Below are 12,555 nucleotides of genomic sequence, written 5' to 3'. Positions count from 1 at the left end.
TGATAAAAAACAATGTAGGAGATAAAGTAGAATCTTGTTGGGATGGACAGAGAAGGGAAAATTATATGGTGAAGTCAGGAAAAGTTTTATGAGGATCACCTACTTAAACTGCTAAGTGATGATTAAGAGTCAATCATGGGAATTTGGTGGGGGGGGGGATTTTTATAGCATAGAAAAAGTATACAGGCTTAGAAGCTGGTGTGAGGAATGGAAAGGTCTGTTTGGCTGGATTATAATGATTATAATGGAATATAACAAACTAGGAGGAGAGCGGTATGAGATGAGATCAACTAAATAGAAAGGGATTGATACCAATAGGGTTTTGAAAACCTATGATTTAGAAATGGTTTCATCTACAGTGGCATTATTAAAACAAAAATATATTTACTAGTCTATATTTTAGTTCTGAGCCAACCTCCTTTCATGCAAGAATAAGACTGTACAGTGTATTCTACCAAAATGTGTACTGACGCTAAGCAGGTAACTGTATATAAGGTTTCATATAATTCTCTTTCCAAACAGCAGGGGTCGCTCTTGTGTAAGTCCTCTTTACTGTCCAGTAAATAATGTTATCCAGTGACCTGTCCTTCTGCAAGTATACATTAGTCTGGCAACTGACTTCCTCCTGCTGCATACATCTTCATGAACTGAGCGAGTGATCATAAACCACTAGAAGCTTTATTTTTTTCCCTCACTGCTTGTCGTGTTTAATTTTGTCTCCTTTTCTGCAAAGATTAGAAAAACAAACAAACAAAAAATCCAGGTAAATCGAGAAACAAAGAACTTCTGAACAGAAACAATGATTCTTCCTTTTACTTGAAATTGTTAAACATCTTTATCATAATAGTTAATCTGTGCTGAGCACCAACTCTGCTTGCAGAGCCCTTTGCGTGTGCTTTCTTATTTAGCCCTCATCAACTTGTGATTACCTGTACTGTGAACATAAAGAAACTGAGGCCAAGAGTGATTAAAAACCTGTCAGTTGATCAAACACCTAATAAAAAAGCCAAAATTCAAATGCAAATGAACTGTAATACAAAGCCAGTGGGCTAGAGTCCATGGCATCATCATGTGAGAACTCAGTACTTTAAGTATTTATAATGTAGTTTCTGTTAATACACATGCATATGATTGCAGCATTTCTCTTTCTTAACAAAGACATTTCTGTCCTTCACCTCATGTTAATGTTGAAGTCAAATGCCTTCCACACATACTTTGAATCTGTCTCCTGTCAGAGGGTTTATTTGAATCCTACTCATGTACTGTCTTGATGTAGCTCTACTTCTGTCAGTGCTGGATTAGCACGCTTTTATACAAGAGGAATTGAAAATGAAATGCTATGAAATTGATAGACCTTCTAGACCTGCAGAGCACTGCTTTGTACTAAGATATCTATCAGATGAACTTCTATGGTAGTATCCATTTAGACTGGCAGTCAAGTGTGAGCTCTTGAATAAAAAATCATGTTGAAAAGATTTTTTTATCATGTTAGGTTATATAGTTCAGAAAGGTTTGGAATTTGTTAGCCATTTATAATAGGATTATAATGCCCTTTGGTGAGTGTTGTTTGAAAGCTAGGTTATCATCGTGTACCATTAGAGATGAGGGTCCTTGTACCTCTGACCAACTTGAGAGTTTACATTTAAACAATGTCAAAATTTATAAATAGCCCCCTCCCTAAAATATTCAACTTAAATCTTTGCTGCCTTATGTAAATTTCATCCTTTGTCAGTTGAGACTAGCCTGAGAACACAATGCTCTTTCTATTCAGGCAAATGCTCCCATAGTTACTCATAGCTTTGTCAACATTAAAAGAATTGTGCTCTTTTCTGAGGTTGAAATCACTACAGTTAAACAGGCTAAATGTTATTTGGGATGAACCACTACAGACTTTATCTTGGAAACTGTTTTTTCAATATGTTTTGTAAACCCAACTTATTTTGATAAAGTCACTATTCATTTCTCCAGTGACTTTTTTTTCTTTTTTAACGTGATTTTTTTCTCTTACACTATAGAGTATCCTCACATTTACCTTTCCATTTGATCCTCTCAATCACTATAAATCTCTGAAGCAAACTGACTGAAGCAATAGGCTATTTCCTTAAGGCTAAAAAGATAATAAGAAACCAGACGAGTACTAGAACCCAAGTATGCTGGGTGTGTGTTCATATGCTTAAATCCTTCTTATTGTTAATGAAATGATCACACCCAAGCATAAAAAATAACTGAATATGTCTACAGGAAAAGCTTGGAGCTTTGTTGGCAGTTGACTTTAGGCAGTACACTCCATAGCTGGGACTCAGGGATAGGAGAGATTAATTTTGAATTTAATACTCAGTATCATTCTGTACCTTGTACAGATGGGTGAAATTATTTAAGTTATAATGATTTAAAAACAAAGAGACTGGTAGAAAGAAAGAATGGTATTACTACTTTTTTCCATATTAAAAAATATCATTGCAGTCACGAGAGTTTTCATGAATTTGATTCTCTGATTTGACTAAATACTTCTACATTAAAGATAGCTATTTCATTGCTCTCATGCTTTTATGCAATGAAATAGGTATCCTCTTTAATGTGTAAGTGTTTAAACAATTGAGCTTTAAAGAAGATAATTATTTCTTAAATTATTTTGTTTGTATTATTAAGTATGGCATTATTTAATATGTATAAGTAAGGTTACCATCAATTTATTGTTCAACTCACAATATTATTGGTAGGTAATTAGATTGTATCGGTGATACACATATGATTTCAAGCAGACTAGGATGTATGATCATTATAAATTTATTGAGTATTATATTCAATTAATGATAAAGAGTTACTTGGCATAAAGTTCTAGTATTGTGCCTTTTCTTGGAGTGAAGATTACTGAACAAAATTACTGAATAAAACACTTCTTAATATCACTGGAAACATTGCTTATGATTAAAGCATTACATGTTGGCAATAATACAAATATTAATGGCTAACAGAGTAAATAGACTAATCCCTCCCCCCTCGTGAATTTACAATTTGAAAAGTTCTTGAAAACTTGGATTTATTTGAATCCTTAAGATTTTCAGATTGCCTATTTAAGGTCTGCTAGTCATTCCTTCTGGCAATATTTAGAAGAAATAATAAGGGATTTGAAAGAAAAATAAGTAAAGCAAAAAGCAGACTAAATGTAGAGGATTTGACAATGCAGCTTTGGGAGAAAAATGGGGAAATAAAACTCCTAGTACAGTGTGTTTTGCTTTGTTATGATATACTTTTACATAAATTTATCATAACTAATATTAATAAAAATTACTAACATGCATCGGAAACTTAATGTGCAAGGTACTTTGCTATGCACTTTACCTGGGTTATCATATTAGAACATCTAATTAGATACATTTATAATTCTTATTTTATAGTTAAGGTGACTAAAACACAGAACAATTATGAAAGTTGGCCAAAGTCTCACAGCTTGTAAGTGGCTATGCTGAGAATCAAACCTAGGACATCTAACCCTGACCTCTTACTAATTACTTTGATGTCATATTGTCCCTATATATGTTAACTGTATATCCCCATGCATTGGAGAATGGTTTGTTAAATATTCTTTATTGCTGTAAAGTGTTCTCCTTCAATTATGCCAAACTGAATAGACTAAATAAAGTTTACACAAACATTTTGTTTCCCAAATATTGGGTAAATAGCCGTATCTGAATCATTGTTGGGAAGTAGGTCAACAATTGTAAGGCATATATTCAAAAGTCATTAAAAGTTCCAACTAAAATTCAAAGGGAGCGATAAAGAGTTTTTATCATAAGTGGTTCAAAGCAAAATAATCCTAACTGCTCTGTGTAAAACTGACAGGGATGTGGGCATGTCAACAGATTTTCTGGTTGATGGAAAACAGTTTTACAATTAATATTGTTAATTATTCAAGATACTCAAATGTTATTAACATTCTCTTTATTAAATATTCTTTTAAGTATCGTTTTTTATTTTATTGTAAGGTAAATTTTAAGTTATGGCAACACTTTTTCATAGGTTGACTAAACTGTAAGTTTTAGGAGTACAGACATCATGTCTGCTTTGCTCAAGTTGTTATCTCATTACCTAGTATAGTACCTGCCAAATAGCTGGGAATCAATAGTTGTGGTTCAATGAATGGATGAATGAGTGAATGAGAGAATTGTCTATTCATGTCCTTTCTCAACCCTTTATTTTCCTCCATGAGATTTTAAATTATATGAGGAATAGTTATAATCTTAAAATTAATTTTGTCATGAAAACAACTTGCATAATCATGAAATAATTATGCTATTGCTTTTTATTTCCTGAAAAAGAAATACAGCTCAGCAGTGGTTTTTCTCCTCTATCTCTGAGAAGGAAATGCCTAAGCTTTCATATTTTCTAAAGGTACAGTCTCAATAAATGAAGTATACTTTTTACACTGTGTTCAAGAAAGTGAAATACACAAAGAAACCAGTACCTCAATGCCCCCGTTACATAGGAAAACCAGGATTCTTAGTGCTCTGTTAGAATTTACTTTGCAACTCACAGACAGAACAACAGCTTGGGTTCTTTGAAGATATAAACAGCATCAAAAATGTAAGACTTTGTGACCACAGGACTAAGAGATTCATTTGAAAATTCATTCTGATCATTTGAAAAGTAACTCTCAAAAGAATGAGGGAGTGATTGGGTGAGTGAAGGGAAGGCTTCCATCTTATGCTGTTTGTCAGCACTAAGGGTAGCATGGCAGCATGTAGCAGGTGTTCAAAGTTATTTGTTAAACTGCTGAAAGAGAAAACAGAATCACAATGTATGCAGATAAGGTAGAATGGAAATTTCTATTTATAGCCTCCAAGATCTGGTTATTTGCCTTATGTATTAAAGGAATCTTTCTCTGCTGAGCTGAATAAACACTAAGCTGTACCAAAACTGAATTAATGAAAGTGTTGGAAGGTAAAATAAATACCAGCTCTAAGTTTAAAGACATTTCTATGAAAATAAGTCAGTACAATGATAAAAATTATACTAATGAATAGAGACATGTTATAGCATGAAAAGGGTGATTTCTAGAGTGGGCTTGTTGTGCATACCTTATGGAGTTGACTGTTTTGAGACCCATATGCTTTAGATCAGTGTTTCTCAAACGTTAGCTTGCGTAAGAATTACATGCATACTTACTGAAACACAGATTCATATTTCTACCTCCAGAGATTCCAATTCAGTAGTTTTGAGGCAGGGGTGAGATGTTGCATTTCTCAGAAGCTCTCAGTTGATGTTGATCATGCCAGTTTGAAGACAAGACTGTGATTAATGCTACTTTAGATAATTTTAGACTCTTCAAATGTCTACTTTATTGCAAATTCACATGTTATAGATGTGGTGTGTGTGTGTATAATTTTTTCCTATAAAACAAATTTTCTTTTTTCTCTTACAGTTTTTTCTGTGAAGAGGGTAGCTTTGTTCCTCTTAGAATTAGGTAATAATAGGCATTTTAAAGTAAACACAATAGAATGATTCCTTCTTAAAATGGAAGCAAAATTTTTTTTGTTTTTTTAAAAAGGTCTTTTCTCACATCCAATAGATATCTTAAACTGCCGACTTAGGCAATGTTATGAAGTAGAAAATAGTCACAAAGTGGCAATATGGTATGTTTGTGTATATATAAACAGTTTATTCAGAAGTGACACATTTTATTGGCCAAAGCAAGTCTTATGGCCACTTCTGACATAACTGGTAGAAACATATCACTTGCCCATAGGGAGAGGCATCACAAGCCACTAGCCAAGCCAGACGTCAACTGAACAAGGATGTAAAATTCTCCCATGGGGAAGGACAGTTGATATTTCTAATGCTTCTCTTATTGGAACAAATACTGAACAATTAGTTACTTATCACCTCTGTTTTTTAACCTCTCACTACAGAATTTGAATCGTATATAAATATTTACCAAAGAGGAGTCATACTTAAGTATGACTGACATCTTTGCAAATAATCTTTCCCAAAGATCAGATATTTATATTTAAAAGATATATTAAGTTTGCTTGAAAACCATGCTCTTTATTTTCCTAGATTTATTGGGAAGAAGAGAATGCTAAGCTTGGAGTCAAAGACCTGGATTTGATTTTGATTCTAATACATAGTGTCTCTGTGACTGTAAGGGAGCTAATTAACTCAGTTTCTGCTTTTGTTTAATATGATAACTAATAAATTCCTCAGTGTGGGGCAGCTAACACAGAAATAAAGGAGACGATATAAATCACATCACAAACATTAATGACAATATAAATTCTGGGTCTGATTAAGATTGTTGCTTTGTAATGTCTGATGATTTTCAAAAATCACTAGTTACTGAAACTTCAACTTAGATTTCTTAGGAGTTTTAATGAATCTTGAACACTACGGAAAGTAAAGTATAAAAACACTGATTTAAATTAAAAACACTTAAGGTTTAGTTCATTAAAATGTCTGGGAATATGATTTTTAAATATAATTAATTAGGAAAAGGACAGGTTTGACTTAAAAATGGCCATGTCACACTATTTGACAGTTCATAATATGAAATTATGATACTTTACATTCTGGGTTACAATGTTGTGTAACTAGTCTTTATAAAATCAGTGTTATGAGAGGCATGAATTTTGCTATAAAGTGTTTGCTCCATTGAACATTTTATTTTATCATATCATATCTATCTATCTCTGTATTTTTTGTTTTCTTAGAGTTCTTTCTTCAAGTATTTGTTTGCCCTGGGTATTTATTTCTACTGAACAGAACTCAAGTTGAATATTTAGTGCTTTGGACCACGTGTTTACTTATTTATCTTTAAACTGTTACCATTTTCAAAGCTCTCTTGTGGAAGAGTGATTTCTGCTTTTCATAATTCTCACCATTCTTTTTTTTTTTTTCAATTAATTATTTATTTATTCATTTATTTATGGCTGTGTTGGGTCTTCGTTTCCGTGCGAGGGCTTTCTCTAGTTGCGGCAAGTGGGGGCCACTCTTCATCGCGGTGCGCGGGCCTCTCACTATCGCGGCCTCTCTTGTTGCGGAGCACAGGCTCCAGACGCGCAGGCTCAGCAATTGTGGCTCACGGGCCTAGTTGCTCCGCGGCATGTGGGATCTTCCCAGACCAGGGCTCGAACCCATGTCCCCTGCATTGGCAGGCAGATTCTCAACCACTGCGCCACCAGGGAAGCCCCTCACCCTTCTTAAGTATGCTAAAAGTATCAGGGCATTCAGAAGGCTAGTGAAAATGACCACCTGTTGTTTAGTGTACTTTTCTTCAATTAATGTGTGAAATATTCTTATTTGTCCAATAACCCTGTGTAATACTGATAAATCTGTACTTTTAAGATGAAGATTTATCCATTACTTACCACTTTTCAACTTGGTAACACAATAAATATATTGTTTACTAATTAAACTCTTGCCCAAATTCATGTTTCTAATATGAGAGAAAATAAGTCTCCTACTAAATTTCTCTGATAGCTGAAATTATGATGAACCTTCAATGTAAAACTGTAAACCTGAAAAGTGAGGTAAAATACAGGTTTAGAATAGATTCCATTAAAAAATGAGGAGGAAAACGTTTCTTTTTTGAAGGATAGGGGTATTATATGCAAAAAATTGTGACCTATGATTCATTTTTCCTCAGTCTAATTCTCCATGAATATTTTCTTAACCATGTACCTCCCTGGATCTCTCAAAACCTTGTGGAAATCACTTTTTTTCCCTTGATTCCCAAAGGACATTATATATGCAACTAATATTACATTTTCTAGCTATATTTTAATTAGTTGTTTATTCGTCCTTCTTCCCACTTTACTGAGTTCTCCAAAAGTAGGAATGACTCTCATTCATATAAGAAAATATCTGAAATACAATAAATAATATGTAAATTCAAGGTATAATCTGGTGTAGTTAAGATATAATCTGATGAGGTTAATTCAGACTGATCATAGTATTTATATTTAAGCAATAGTTCTGAAACATTCACAAATTTTCATTATTAAGAAACAGTGTAATGGACATTTTTTGCTATACTTGTGATACTTCAACTCATAGATAATTTTAATAGTTCTGAGTAATCAAATTCATTTGTATTTAATGTCTCTTTCCTTTTACTGTATACGAATGAATCTGTGATATGTATTTGTAAGATAACAGCATTTTTCAAGTATTTCAACTAATAAAGCTCTAGCTTCTCAAAGTTTAAAGACAATGGAGCGTCACACTTTTGATGAATATTTATCATATAACATTTTGTTCCTTCATGTAATTTACTAAACCATTTCTAATCAATCTTAAATATTCAACTGAAGCAGGAGACTGTCTAGAAGGTAAAGGAGGGAGAAAACAATGCTGCAAGCTGTCATGGTTTTACTAACAAGAACAACATGGAATATGGATGACATTGTAATTTTAAAAGAGCCATTTTTCTTTGCTTTCAACCTTATTACTTAAACTAATAACGTTTGGGGATGTAATTTATATTACCCTAGTCATTTAAGACATCAGGAAATCACAGTGATGTGGTGCTTTAGGAAGGTGATGAGGCCATGTGATAAAACTGTAAAAAAGCTGACTTTATGCACTGCTTCTTCACATTATCTTCACTTCTGTAACTTTTTAAATTAAATTTCAACAAAAATGTCAAATCCAAAGTGGTTTCCAGTTCCTCATCTGCCTTTTATAAAATGATTCAGTCTGTGTGCTTTGGGAACTACTTATTACAGTATGCTGCTGAGTCTGCAACTCCAATGCAGTCAACAGTCTGGAAATTTTCTCAGATCTAGATCATTTAACGTAATGTTTTTTGCCTTTTCATAGCCCTATTTTTTATTAAGTGATTGCTAAACTTTTTAGAAGCCAGTTAAAAGGGGGTTCTATTATAATTTGTTCTCTATTTAAAACAGTAGTACACACCACTTAGATATTGCCCAATGGGGTTTGTGAAATTTCCGAGAAATGTTTTTATTTTTCATATATCTGAGCAGCTTTGAAGCTCCTGTTTTTGGCCTGATAAACACAGAATTTTCCTCACAAACAGGTTTTTCCTCTTAAGGAGGGTAGCCTGCTTATTCTAAACTCTCTTACGGCAAAAATGAAAATGATTATCTATATGAGCATAATAAAAACTCTGTTACTTCAGAGGTGGTTCAAGATGGCAATGTGCCTAAGGAGGCACTCCCAGCGAAAGGAAGCAGGGAGACACCATGCTTGAGCACCCCGTTGGCCTTGCTACAGTTCAACAAGACTCCTCAGAAAGGGAAGCCCACATTTGTGCAACTATCACCCAGGGGGCACATCCAGATCTGGTCTGGAGGCCAGTGGGAATTATGACTGTGGCCCCACAGGACGGTATATATCTGCAAACTTTTAAAGCTGCTGCCTCCTGAGGATCTGGCATTCAGTCAGCCTGAAACTAGGTGTTAAATGAGATTCCTCCCTTTGGACCACTGACAGGTCTTGGCACACCCTCAACAATAAGGCCATACCAAGAATAAATCATGTATTATAGACAACCAAAAAGATTCAGGAGATAACCAAGAGCTAGGGCAGGGTTGATCAAGAAGGATCATCACCTACACAAGGCCACTCCTAAAGACTGAGAAAGATAGCAGTTTTGCCTAATATACAGAAACAAACACAGAGAGCCAAGCAAAATGAGGAAAAAGAGAAATAGTTTCCAAACAAATGAATAAGACTAAACCTCAGAAAAAGACCTTTTTTTAAAAATTAATTAATTTTTTTATTGGAATATAGTTGATTTACAATGTTGTGTTAGTTTCTGCTGTATAGCAAAGTGAGTCAGTTATACATACACATATATCCACTCTTTTTTAGATTCTATTCCCATATAGGTCATTACAGAGAATTGAATAGAGTTCCCTGTGCTATTCAGTAGGTTCTTATTAGTTATGTATTCTATATATAGTATTGTGTATGTGTCAATCCCAATCTCCCAATTTATCCCTCCCTGCTTTTCCCCCCGGTAACCACAAGTTGGTTTCCTACATCTGTGACTCAACTCCTGTTTTGTAAATAGGTTCATTTGTACCATTTCTTTAGATTCCACATATAAGGGATATCATATGATATTTCTCTTTCTCTGACTTACTTCACTCAGTATGGCAGTCTCTAGGTCCACCCATGTCACTGCAAATGGCATTTTTTCGTTCTTTTTTATGGCTGAGTAATATTCCATTGTATATATGTACTGCATCTTCTTTATCCATTCCTCTGTTGATGAACATTTAGGTTGCTTCCATGTCCTGGTTATTGTAAATAGTGCTGCAGTGAACATTGAGGTGCATGTATCTTTTTGAATTATGGTTTTCTTCAGACATATGCCCAGGAGTGGGATTGCTGGATCATATGTTAGCTCTATTTTTAGTTTTTTAAGGAATCTACATATTGTTCTCCATAGTGGCTGTACTAGTTCACATTCCCACCAATAGGGTAGGAGGGTTCCCTTTTCTCCACACCCTCTCCAGCATTTATTGTTTGCAGATTTTTTGATGATAGCCATTCTAACTGGTGTGAGTTGATACCTCATTGTAGTTTTGATAGAAAAAGATCTTAATGATATGGAGATAAATTACCTACCAGATAAAGAATTCAAAGTAATGGTCAAATCTCCTTACCAAACTTGGGAGTAGAATGGATGAACATGGTGGGAACTTCAACAGAGAGTTAGAAAATATAAGAAAGAACCAATGAAAGCTGAAGAATACAATAACTGAAATAGAAATACACTAGAGGGAATCAACAGCAGATTAGATCATAGAGAAGATTAGATCGTGATCTGAAACAGTGGATAGCAGAAATCACCCAATTGGAGTACAAAAAGAAAACCAATTTAAATAAGGATAGCATAAGGGACCTTGGAGACAGCATTAAGCATACTAGCATTTGCATTATAGGGGTCCCAGAAGGAGAGGAAAGAAAGAAAGGAGTAGAAAACTTATTTGGAAAAATAATGGTTGAAAACTTCCCTAACCAAGGAAGGAAACAGACATCCAGGTCCAGGAAGCACAGAGAGTCCCAAACATGATGAACCCAAAAAGAACCACATCAAGACACATTATAATTGAAGTGTCAGAACTTGAAGAGAGAATTTTAAAAGCAGCATGAGAAAAAAAGCTAGTTACATATAAGGGAACCACCATAAGATTATCAGAGGATTGTTTTTCACACTTTATTGGAGTATAATTGCTTTACAATGTTGTGTTAGTTTCTGCTGTACAACAAAATGAATCAGCTATATGTATACATATATCCCCATATCCCCTCCCTCTTGAGCCTCCCTCCCACCCTCCCTATCCCACCCCTCTAGGTTGTCACAAAGCATCGAGGTGATCGCCCTGTCCTATGCAGCAGCTTACCACTGTATGACAGACTCTAGGTCCATCCACTTCACTACAAAGAGCTCAATTTTGTTCCTTTTTATGGCTGAGTAATATTACATTGTATATATGTGCCACATCTTCTTTATCCATTCATCTGTTGATAGACACTTAGGTTGCTTCCATGTCTTGGCTATTGTAAATAGTGCTGCAGTGAACATTGTGGTACATGTCTTTTTTTGAATTATGGTTTTCTCAGGGTATATGCCCTGAGAAATCCCAGTAGTGGGATTTCTGGGTCATATGGTAGTTCTATTTTCAGTTTTTTAAGGAACCTCCATACTGTTCTCCATAGTGACTGTATCAATTTACATTCCCACCAACAGTGCAAGAGGGTTCCCTTTTCTCCAAACCCTCTCCAGCATTTATTGTTTCTAGATTTTTTGATGATGGCCATTCTGACCAGTGTGAGGTGATATCTCATTGTAGTTTTGATTTGTATTTCTCTAATAATTAGTGATGTTGAGCATCTTTTCATGTGTTATTGTCCGTCTGTATGTCTTCTTTGGAGAAACGTCTATTTAGGTCTTCCACCCATTTTTGGATTGGGTTGTTTGTTTTTTTGATATTGAGCTGCATGAGCTGCTTGTATATTTTGGAGATTAATCCTTTGTCCGTTGCTTTTTTTGCATATGTTTTCTCCCATTTGGAGGGTTATCTTTTCGTCTTGCTTATGGTTTCCTTTGTTGTGCAAAAGCTTCTAAGTTTCATTAGGTCCCATTTGTTTACTTTTGTTTTATTTCCATTACTCTAGGAGGTAGGTCAAAAAGGATCTTGCTGTGATTTATGTCATTGAGTGTTCTACCTATGATTTCCTCTAAGAGTTTTATAGTATCTGGCCTTATATTTAGGTCTTTAATCCATTTTAAGTTTATTTTTGTGTATGGTTAGGAAGTGGTCTAATTTCACTCTTTTACATATAGCTGTCCAGTTTTCCCAGCACCACTTATTGAAGAGGCTGTCTTTTCTCCATTGTATATTCTTGCCTCCTTTGTCAAAGATAAGGTGACCATATGTGTGTGAGTTTATCTTTGGACTTTCTATCCTGTTCTATTGATCTATATTTCTGTTTTTGTGCCAGTACCATACTGTCTTGATTACTATAGCTTCGTAGTATAGTCTGAAGTCTGGGAGCATGATTCCCCCAGCTCCGTTTTTC

The sequence above is a fragment of the Eubalaena glacialis genome, chromosome 1 (genome assembly GCF_028564815.1).
Source record: "Eubalaena glacialis isolate mEubGla1 chromosome 1, mEubGla1.1.hap2.+ XY, whole genome shotgun sequence".
Taxonomy (NCBI): Eukaryota; Metazoa; Chordata; class Mammalia; order Artiodactyla; family Balaenidae; genus Eubalaena; species Eubalaena glacialis.
Note: the sequence above shows the minus strand (reverse complement) of the source record.